We start from the raw sequence: 10000 nt of genomic DNA, 5'->3' as shown, positions 1-10000 counted from the left end.
CAAGAGGCACCACTGTGGGATCAGAGAACAGGTCCCAATCATGCCCTGCACTGGCAAGTTGAAAGCCAGGTGCCCACAACCTGGTGTCACCTGAGACTGCCCTGTAGTGATAAGGGTTAGACTTTGGAGACAGTCCCTTAGAAGGGAATGTCTTATCAGGTGAGGAATTTGAACACGAGCCCTGGGGGAGCAAGGGGAAATCAAGATGGAGGCAGCCACATGGTCTATGCTGAAGGAACCTGCTGTAGTATCATTAAAGGTCTGTTCTCTTCCTCATTCATAGTTGTTGTTATTCACTGCGGGACCTAAATCATTACGTGGTTTTAGAAGTGATGAATCTGCAGCGTTATCCATAGCAGAAAATTGGTAATTCAGGGCCTGGAAGCTGCACTCAGCAAGGAACAAAGGCCTGTGAGAGTACAGTACCCTCTCTGCAAGGCAGAAGTATAACCAGCTCAGAGACATAGTTAAACATGGATGCATTACAAGCCCCTTCTTGCCTTTCATTGTCAGGAAGTGTAGCTGAGAATTGGAGAAAATTTAGCCAAAGGTTTGAGTTGTATTTAGCTGCTATAGGAGCAGAAGAGAAAACCAATAAAGTTAAATCATCCATTTTCCTGCATGTGGTAGGGGAAGAGGTGCTTGAGGTGTGCAACAAATTTGCATTTGCTCCAGGCCAAAACATGAAGTTAAATGAGATATTGAATAAATTTGAAGACTATTGTGTGCCAAAACGCAATGAGACTTTTGAGAGAGAGATTTTTTTTTTATGTGCATGCAAAAACTAGATGAAAGCATAGAGTATATCACAGAATTAAAAAGGCTCAGCAAGACCTGTGTTTTGGGGGACATAACAGATTGTCTAATCAGGGACAGAATAATTTGTAGCATTATAGACAATGAATTAAGAGAGAAGCTGCTACCGGAAGGAGACCTATCCCTAGAAAAAACTATGCAGATTTGTAGAGCAGCTGAAACTGTGAAGGCTCAGGCCAAAGAGCTGAATGCAGCTGAGGGTGTTGTCCATGCAATACATAGTAAAAACAGACAGAAAAGGCCACTTCAAATGGAGGTGCCCGAGCTACCACTAAGGGGCAGATGGAGTACAGGCAAGCATGCAGCCAGTGTGGAATGCAGCATGGCTCCAAACAATGCGCTTCATTAGGAAAGCTGTTTTAATTGTGGTAAAAATAACCATTTTGCCAAGTGTTGCAGGGTGCAAGCCCATAAAGTCCAGGTACATACAGATGAAGATGCTCCAGAGGGAGAGTATTATATAGATACAGTAGAATGGAGCAGAGCTACTGAGAAGGACTGAATCTTGCCCTAGAAGTGCATGGGATAATGATTCTATTCAAACTGGATACAGGGGCTCAGGTGAACATTTTACCAAAGCAAGATTATAAAAGGCTGAAAAATAAACCAAAACTGAGGCCTGAAAAAGTAACCATAACTGCCTATTCAGGTGCAAAGTCAAGCAAAAGTGCCTAGCCTGCATCAAACATAAAAATGTGGTGTACGATCTTGCATTCACTGTAGTACCGAAGGAGGTGACACTTATTTTGGACCTAGCAGCTTGTGAAAAGCTCAATTTGGCTAAATGGGTGCTTGCATTAGAACACTCTAGCTCACATTATGAGGACCTTATTTTGGAATATCAAGACTTGTTTCATGGCCTTGATTGCTCACTAGGGGAACATACAATTCAGATAAATAAACAGGTCCCTCCAGTTATACACCCATGCAGAAAGGTACCTTTTGCTCTCCATGATAAACTAAAGGCAGAGCTGAAAAGTATGGAGGAAGACCAGGTAATACAGAAAATTGAGGAGCCAGCAGTGTGTGAACTCCCTAGTTATTGTGGAGAAGAAGAATGGACAGCTGCGAATATGATTGGATCCAAGGGATCTCAATAAGGCCATAAAGACTGAACATTTTAAGTTGCCCACCAGAAAAGAGATTATGGCTCAGTCTGCAAATGCACAGTTGTTCAGACTGCCAGTGTGGGCTTACCAGATTGACCTGAGATACTTAGGGGTGTAGGTTGTAGCCGTGTTGGTCTAAGGACATAGGCAGACAAGGTTCCTTGGGTGAATTTGATATCTTTTATTAGACCAACCCAAATAGTTGGAGAATAGTTAAGCAAGCTTTCGAGTTCAAAAACTCTGTCAGGCTAAGGAAGTTTCAGCAGTTGGTATGTGCTCTTCCTGGATGGAAGCATTGAATATACTCAGTTGATACTGTGAAAACTGTTTTGCATCTGCCAGGCTACACACCTATTTTTAAAGGAAAAGTTAGATTTCAGAACACGAGACCCAGCCACTAAGTATAAGAGCAACATTCCAAGCTGTGATGAGCCAGCCCATTTCATCCCTTTGTGCTGAGGTTTCATAATAAAATTATTATAAACTAAACAGAAACATAATTATAAGCTAAAAAGATCTGGTTTACAAAACACTCTGCTATCTGTAGTGGTCTGATAGCCCTCTTACTACAGCATCTGACTATCTCAGAATCCCTAATCTGATGATACAGTTGTGATCTACAGAAGTACTACTGTGGCCATTTTACAGCTGGATCTTTGAGGCCCATACCATATTAGCAGTATACCCAGGGGCTAGGGTGATGTGGGTGCTAAGGTGCGTGGTTGATAGCCCAGAAGTTACAAGTTCAAGGCCATAGCAGAAGCATTCATGCTGCGGCCCTGTCAAATTTCAGTGAATCTGCAAATTCTGCTAAATATCTAGTCACAAGGACATGAAAAAGGAAAGCAGCATACCCAGAAAGGATGGGGCTAAGTGTACCCCATCCACCCAAGTCTGCTTATATGGTCCAGATCCAGAAGTTCACTCATATACTTTCTGCTCCAGGCTCATCCCCAGCACCCAATCTCAAGTCCTTGGACTCCAGGGAGACTAAGGGCTACTAATGGGAATGATCTCAGAACTGTCCCACTGACGAACTTCCAGGTTTGAAGCACATCAGCCAACTTAGGTGGGTCAGATATGGACAGGATGTACTTGGATCCTGCCCCCCTGGCCGCATCCAGACGAGCATGGCCATGCGGTATGTGGCAGTGCAGACATGTGCGGCACCACATACCACACATTCAGCTGTTCTCCATGCTGCAAGGGAGAAAGGGATATCCAGAGGTCAAAAAAACCCATGCAAAAAATAAAAAGCAGGGCGGTGCATGTTGGGGCAGCATGCGCCACTCAAAACCGGAGCCTGGCAGGTGGGAGCCATGCTCCAGCATCTGGCAAGGCTCCAAGCGGCAGGATTGCTTCTGCTGCTGCAGCCCCAAGGGGCCCCCAAAACCCCAGAGAAGGCTGCCAGGCTGGGCTGGCCCTCACCTCCCCTATCCCACCAGGGGTAACCTGCCCCGTGCCAGAGGACGCATGGCACAGGCATTCCCTGGGGACAACTAGTGGCAGCACAAGGTATCCCACTGTTAGCTGTCCCCAGGGAACCAAACATCCATTCTCCTGTGGATGTGGCCCCTTTGACTGGGCAAGTCCACACATGCAGGCACATGCACTTGCAGCAGCTCAAGTAGCAGCAGACAAATATGTGCCAGAGATTTGTGCTTCAGCACACATGCCTGAGCATGCACTTTGGTGTGGGGCCAATTATGCCACTTGGGGCAAACTGACCCTGCCCAGCTCTTTTTGGTGAAAAGGGGAGTAGGATCTTCTTGTACTTCTTTGCAGTAGGTGGTGTCAGAGAGCTGTCTGTTGGCTTCCTTTATGTAATCCTCACGGTTTAGGATGAGTATGGCTCCTCCTTTCTCTGCTGGTTTTATTACTATTTGGTGGTTGGATCTTAGAGATTCTATGGCCTTTTTCTCTGGTAGAGAGAGGTTGTTGTGGTGGCGCGTGTTCCTGATTATTTCATTGTTCATTCTTTCCCTGAAGCAGTCAATGTAGCGGTCAAGGTTAGGGTTTCGTCCACTGTGAGGTGTCCAATCTGATGGGCTAGAAATAGTGCCAGTGAACTCTGAGCAACCCCAAGGGTGGAGTAGGGGAGCCCTGCCTTGTGGAAAAGGAGAAGCCAATGGAAAGAAGGGGTTTTCAATCCCCTCATTCGCATGGAAGGGGGATGGCCAGGGTTGTGCCCCAGCCACCCTGAGCCCTGGTTGGCTGGTTTGCAAGCCAAGGAGGGACTGCCAGAGGGGATAAAAGCAGCAGCTGAACTGGCATGTGGGGCTGCTAACAGTGAATCCAGGGAACGATGCAGGAAGCCTAAGAAGAGCTAGGGTGAGCTAACCCAGCAGAGGGAGCAGAGAGACCCCTCTGAAGAGCCTCAAAGGCCCTGGGAGAAGAGGGCAGCAGCAGTTGGCCATGCCTCTAGCCCTGCAGCAAAGTGGGAGCAGTGGCCAGGGTTTGGGGCAGAGAGCTGGTGCCCCAAGGCCCCATCGCAGTGTGCTGGACATGCTGGGCATCTTGGAGGCTAGGGGTGGTAGTCGGCCTCCCACTCCACTGCGGAGAAGCAGCAGCGGCCCGGAGCAAGGAGCTGGGTGGGCAAGTTGAGGAAACCCCTCACCTTCCCCAGAGAAGTGGGACAGCAGCAGGCAAGGTATTGGGATCCTGAGGAGTGGCAGAATGCCAGGACGAGGGTCCCCAGGAGCACAGAGCACAGGCTGGCACTCGCAGTGGGATTGGTGAGCCGCAAGGCACATGGGGCACCCGGCCAGTCATCTGGAGCAGGAGTTTAGAGCAGCGACCCCTGGGAGCTGCCCGTGCTGCTGACCCTCTGCCACTCACTGCCCCAGAGGGGACTCCATCCTGTCCCTTATTCTACAGCTTATTGTCATCGGATGGAGTCCCTGAGCTTTGTGCTTGAGTCATGCTGATTGCTGCAGTAGCCTACTCTCTTGCTTGTTGCTTGCATTTTTGGTTGCCACAGTGGGTCACCCTTCAGCCTCTTTGGGGGATTGGGCTTTGATACAATTTGATTGCTGCAGACCAGAAGAGCTTACACTATTGCAGTCTGGTGCTTATTGAGAAGCCTGTTGGAGCTACTGGGAGCGAGCACCTTGCTTCCTTGCTGTAGCATCTCAACTGTGGCTGAAAGCTGCCAGTTACCCTACCCGTGGTTCTTGAGTCAAGGGTTGACTAATACATTCTGGCTTGTTTTATGATTCTGGTTATGCCATTTAAGTTCACTTGTAAGTAACCTTTCCTATTATTCTTGTTTTGTAAATAAAGTGTAAATAGTTAAATCAGTTAAGTGTTAGACCTTCTTGGGACCACGGGCTGCTCTGTGGGGAGCAGGGGCCAGCTGGAAAGTAAATTGGTGCCAGCCGGGAGTTCTGCCCCACTCTCACCACACCATCCCTGATATTGGGCAGGGGTGGCAACTATTGGGCTGCCACCCGGGTTACAATTAATTAGATGCTTCTTCAGGATTCTGGCAGCTGAAATTCACAGAGGAAAGTTCTTAATTATGCATATTCAATACTCCATTTGGAAGGTATCAGTTCCTGCGTTTACTTTTCAGTATAGCTTCAGCTCCAGAGGTGTATCACAAAACTATATATACAATTTATAACCATATTCCATGTGTAGACACCTCTATTCGGCCTGTGCAAAGTGGCTAGTATTCGCTTTGGGTTTGGATTCGGCCAGTTCGGGGGACAGTGATTCGATTCGGTGATTCGAATCACTGTCCTGATTCGATTCGGACAAATCTAATTTGGAGATTCGGCAGCAGCCGAGTCTCCTAATCAGCCAAGCCAGGCCCCTCCCCCACCCTTCTCCCAGCCCGGCAATGGCTGCCTGGCCCACCCCAGCTCCCGGCACCTGGGGGGAAAAAAGCCCTGGCTCCGTGGGTGCTGCCAGGAGGGGGGCGATCCCCGCTGCCCCCCACTGCCCCACACTGCATGGGGGGCTCTGCACGAGCCCCCAGAGACCCCCCCTGCTCCTCCAGCCCCCTCACGGGTTCCCCTCACAGGCAGCTCTGGCCCTTTAAGAAAAAAAAAACCCTGAAGAAACCCTGGGACTCACCACCCCACCAGCGGGGGGCAATCCCCGCTGCCCTGCACCACATGGGGGCTCTGCATGAGTCCCCCAAAGCCCCCAGGTTGCACCAGAAGTGGTGAGTCCTTGGGCAGGGCAGCTGGGGGAGTGGAGGGGGTCCAGGGGGCTCATGCAGTGCCCCCCATGCAGTGTGGGGCCCAAGCTGGGGTGAGTGGGGCAGCCATAAGAGGGCTGGGGGACCTGGTGGGAGTCAGGGGGGCTAGCAGGGGTCCCAACATGGTCCCCTCTCCCCCACCCCTAGTACTTACCAGCTCAGAATGGCTGCAGCTCCCTGCTGCAGCCACCAGGGACTGCTCAAATCATCAAAGCTCTCCGAATCATTGCCAAAGATTTATCACTGAAATCAGGCCGAATCTCCTCTGAATTGAATCACCACCTGAAGCTTCATACAGCCCTAACCTCTGTGGATAATATCATCATTCGGGGCTCCATCAAGGAAGAGCTTGATCGTAGGCTCCGAGAGGTATTGGAGACAACTAGGGCTGCAAATTTGAAACTCAATAGACGGAAATGTGTATTTGGAGCTACAGAATTGACATTTGTGAGGAGACATTATTTCTAGAGAAGGGGTGAAACTGGACAAGAAAAAAGAGTATTGAAATAATGCCACGCCCCGTCAAAAATAAGTCTTGCAACGCTTTGTGGGAATGGTAAATTATCTTGGATTGTTCATACCAAACCTGTCTACAACAGCAGCATCTCTAAGGATGCTTCTGGAGAGTAAAAATGAATGGTGGTGGAATTCAAAACAGGAAGAAGCATGGAAGGCATTGAAGAAACAATTAATACAAAAATCTGTATTAAAATTGTATACCCTTGGTAAACCAATACAGATATCAACAAATTCTTCGCAGTTAGGATTAGGTGCTGTGCTACTGCAGAATTCTTACAACCGATGGCAACCTGATGCATCCAAATCACTAACTGAGGCAGAAAGCAGGTTTGCACAAATTGAGAAAGAGCTGTTAGGAATTTTGTTTGCATGCCAGAGATTCAATCAATATATTTATGGACAGAAAGTGAATGTAGAAACAAACCACAAGCCCTTGATAGCACTGTTTCACGAGCCTCTGAATGACTGCACCTTAAGGATTCAAAGAATGATGATTAAGCTGCAGAAGTGAACTAACTACACACCTGGAAAGTTTCTGTTTACAGCAGATGTGCTGTCCAGGGGAATAGCCTCTACTGGCCAAGCAGAAAAGACCTCCAAGACAGAGATGCAAGCCTATGTCAACTTGATTGTTAGTTCACTTCTGATCGTGGACAGGAGGCTACAATAAATAAAAGAAGAGACTGAGAAGGAACACTCATTAGGGATCCTGAAGGAAATGATAATTTTGGGTTGGCCAGAGGACAGGAGTACCTGTGAATTGCGCATGCGGGACTACTGGAATTGCCAGCATGAACTTTCAGTTACTGAAGGAGTTATTTTCAAGGGCAGTAAAGTCACAATACCATGGACCCTCCAAAGTGGAATGCTACAGAAGATCCATTAGAGACACTTAGGTATTGAGAAATGCAAGAAGCGAGCAAGAGACGCGATGTTTTGACCAAGGATCAATCAGGACATTACTAATACAGTTGAAAACTGTTCCACTTGCTTGAAATTCAGACCCTACCAGCAGGCAGAACCACTAAAGTCTCACCCTGTTCCACACAGGTCCTATGGGAAGGTGGGCACCGATCTCTTTATGTGGAACTCCAGGGTGTATTTAATAGTTACCGATTATTACTTTTTGTATCCGGAAATCTGTACACTGCAATGTACCAGCAGCCACTTAATGATAGCTTGCTTGAAGGCCATATTTGCAAGGCATGGAATTCCAGATGAAGTATTCAGTTATAAGGGGCCACAGTTCTCCAGTGCAGAGTTAAGGCAATTTGCCATGGATTGGGATTTTCGTCACACCACATCGTCCCAATTATCCCCAATCAAATGGTCTTGCAGAGCGATCCCTTCAGACAGTGAAAAACCTAATGGAAAAAGCATAGGATAGTAGAGGGGATTTATATAAAGCTCTACTGGCTTATCGTAGCACACCTTTGGACAATGGCTAGTCTCCAGCACAGTTGTTAATGAGCCAGTGGATACAGTCAAATCTGCCCATTACTAACACTTTATTGGAAAGTCCTAATATGGTAGCCATAATGAGAATGAAAGAAGATCAGAAGAAGAAATAGGAATACCACTTTGATACAAGAGCTTGTGAGCTTTCACTACTAAAGACAGGTGATAGAGTTTGTCTGAGGAATTACTTGTTGAGAACATGGAACCAGCATGATATGGTGAAACAGCTAGTGCATCCATGGTCCTATCTAGTTCAGACAGACCAAGGGGGCATGCTTTGACTTAATCGATGAGACCTACTCATGCTTCCACTTAGCTCTCAGACATCAGCAGGAGATATGGACTTGGATCAGCCTCAGTTAACGGTTCCTAGTTCCTCCTCTTCATCATCATCTTCAGAAGGTGAAGATACTAATGATGCAACAGAGAGCCCCCAAACCTCTGCTGAGGAGTTGATACTCCGGAGATCCAGGAGACAGGTGAAACAACCAGAAAGTCTCATAGAGGTCTGTGAATAAGTTAAAGGGACCTGAAGAATAGGAAAGTGAGTGGTAAAGATTCATTTCAGAGTGAAGTGCTGGTAACCTCTCCTCTGTAGGTTATGGATTGTTTGGTGTGGTTGTTTTCTAGGTACTGAGGTCATGCTGACTGGCCTAGAATTCCCTGGATTCTTCTTCTTCCCTTTCTTATATATGGGCACAATATCTGCTCTTTGCCACTAATCTGGGACCTCACCCAACTTCCACAACTTCTCAAAATAGCTAGCTAATGGCTCTCAAATTATCTCAGCCAATTCCTTCAGTAACCTAGGGTACATCTCATCCGGCCACTTTGAAAGCATCTAGCTTTTCTAATCCCTAGCCTGTTCTTCTACTTGTCTAAGCTGTTTTTCTCCATCCCAATATTTGCTTACAACTATACTTGTCATTTAGTAGCTACTGATGTGAAGCTAGTGAAGACTTGAATAAAAAAGGCATTAAATATTCCAGCCGCCTTGGTATTATCCATAACAAGTTTGCCCTCTGAATTCTGTAAAAGACCTATGGTTTCTCCAGTCTTCCTCTTACTCCTGACACATACTTGTAAAATCCCTCTTTATTGCCTTTTATGGACCTTGCCAGTTACATCTCAAATTGTGCTTTGCCCCCCCCGGTTTTCTCCCTGGATGCACATGCAATACTCTTATACCACAGGTGGGCAAAATATGGACCACTAAGCCATTCTGTCTGGCCCACAGGGCCCCTAAAAAAGTTAGAAAATTAATATTTATCTCCCCTGGCTGCCTGTCAAAGATGGCAGGAGGCAGTGGCAGTAGGACCTAGGGGGAATCAGCGGCAGGACCCAGCAGCTGCGGTGGCAAGGTGCTCCTGGCCCTGGCGCCCGCCCCAGCTCCCCCACCCCCAGCTGCAAGCCTCTGCCTAGCAGAGCCTTCTGGCCTGGGATCCTGGGACTGTTCTTACCTCCCTCTACTGAAGAGGGAAACTCAGATAAGAAGTGGGAGAGGAGGCAGGGGAAGACCACGGGCAATCACCCCAGTCCCCAGGGTTGGGGCAGGCCAGGCCAGCTGCATCAGTCCCAGCACTGCAGCTGGGAGTCACATGGTACCAGAGTAGCAGGTGGGGGTGTGGAGAAGAGCAGCGGCAACCACAAGCAGGGAAGCAGGGAAATGACTGCAGCAGGTGGGGGCCAAGGGGCAGCAAGTGGGTACAGGGAGCACAGCGACAGCTGGGTGGCAGCATGGGCCTGTCCTGGTGCACCGGGACCAGAACCAGCAGGGGCACCCATGTGCCCCCCGCCTGCTGCAACCATTTGCCCGCCCCTGCCACTGCTCCCCTCCATGCCCCCACCCACTGCTCCTGCACCATGTGGTTTCCAGCTGCAGCACCGGCCT

The 10000-nt window shown here is 48.2% G+C and overlaps 1 long non-coding RNA gene across 1 annotated transcript in view; it reads left to right on the top strand.

The window, feature by feature from the left end:
* Positions 1 to 193: 193 nt before the first annotated feature.
* The window catches only part of LOC106722808, a 22598-nt gene continuing 12791 nt past the window's right edge, over positions 194 to 10000 (top strand). The window contains exon 1 of the long non-coding RNA XR_001358816.1: positions 194 to 259. This is a non-coding gene — a long non-coding RNA (uncharacterized LOC106722808). The remainder of the gene's footprint in view (positions 260 to 10000) is intronic.

The sequence above is a fragment of the Alligator sinensis genome, unplaced genomic scaffold (genome assembly GCF_000455745.1).
Source record: "Alligator sinensis unplaced genomic scaffold, ASM45574v1 scaffold1416_1, whole genome shotgun sequence".
Lineage (NCBI taxonomy): Eukaryota > Metazoa > Chordata > Crocodylia > Alligatoridae > Alligator > Alligator sinensis.
The sequence above is the reverse complement of the archived record's forward strand: the minus strand, read 5'-3'. Positions and strand labels throughout refer to the sequence as shown.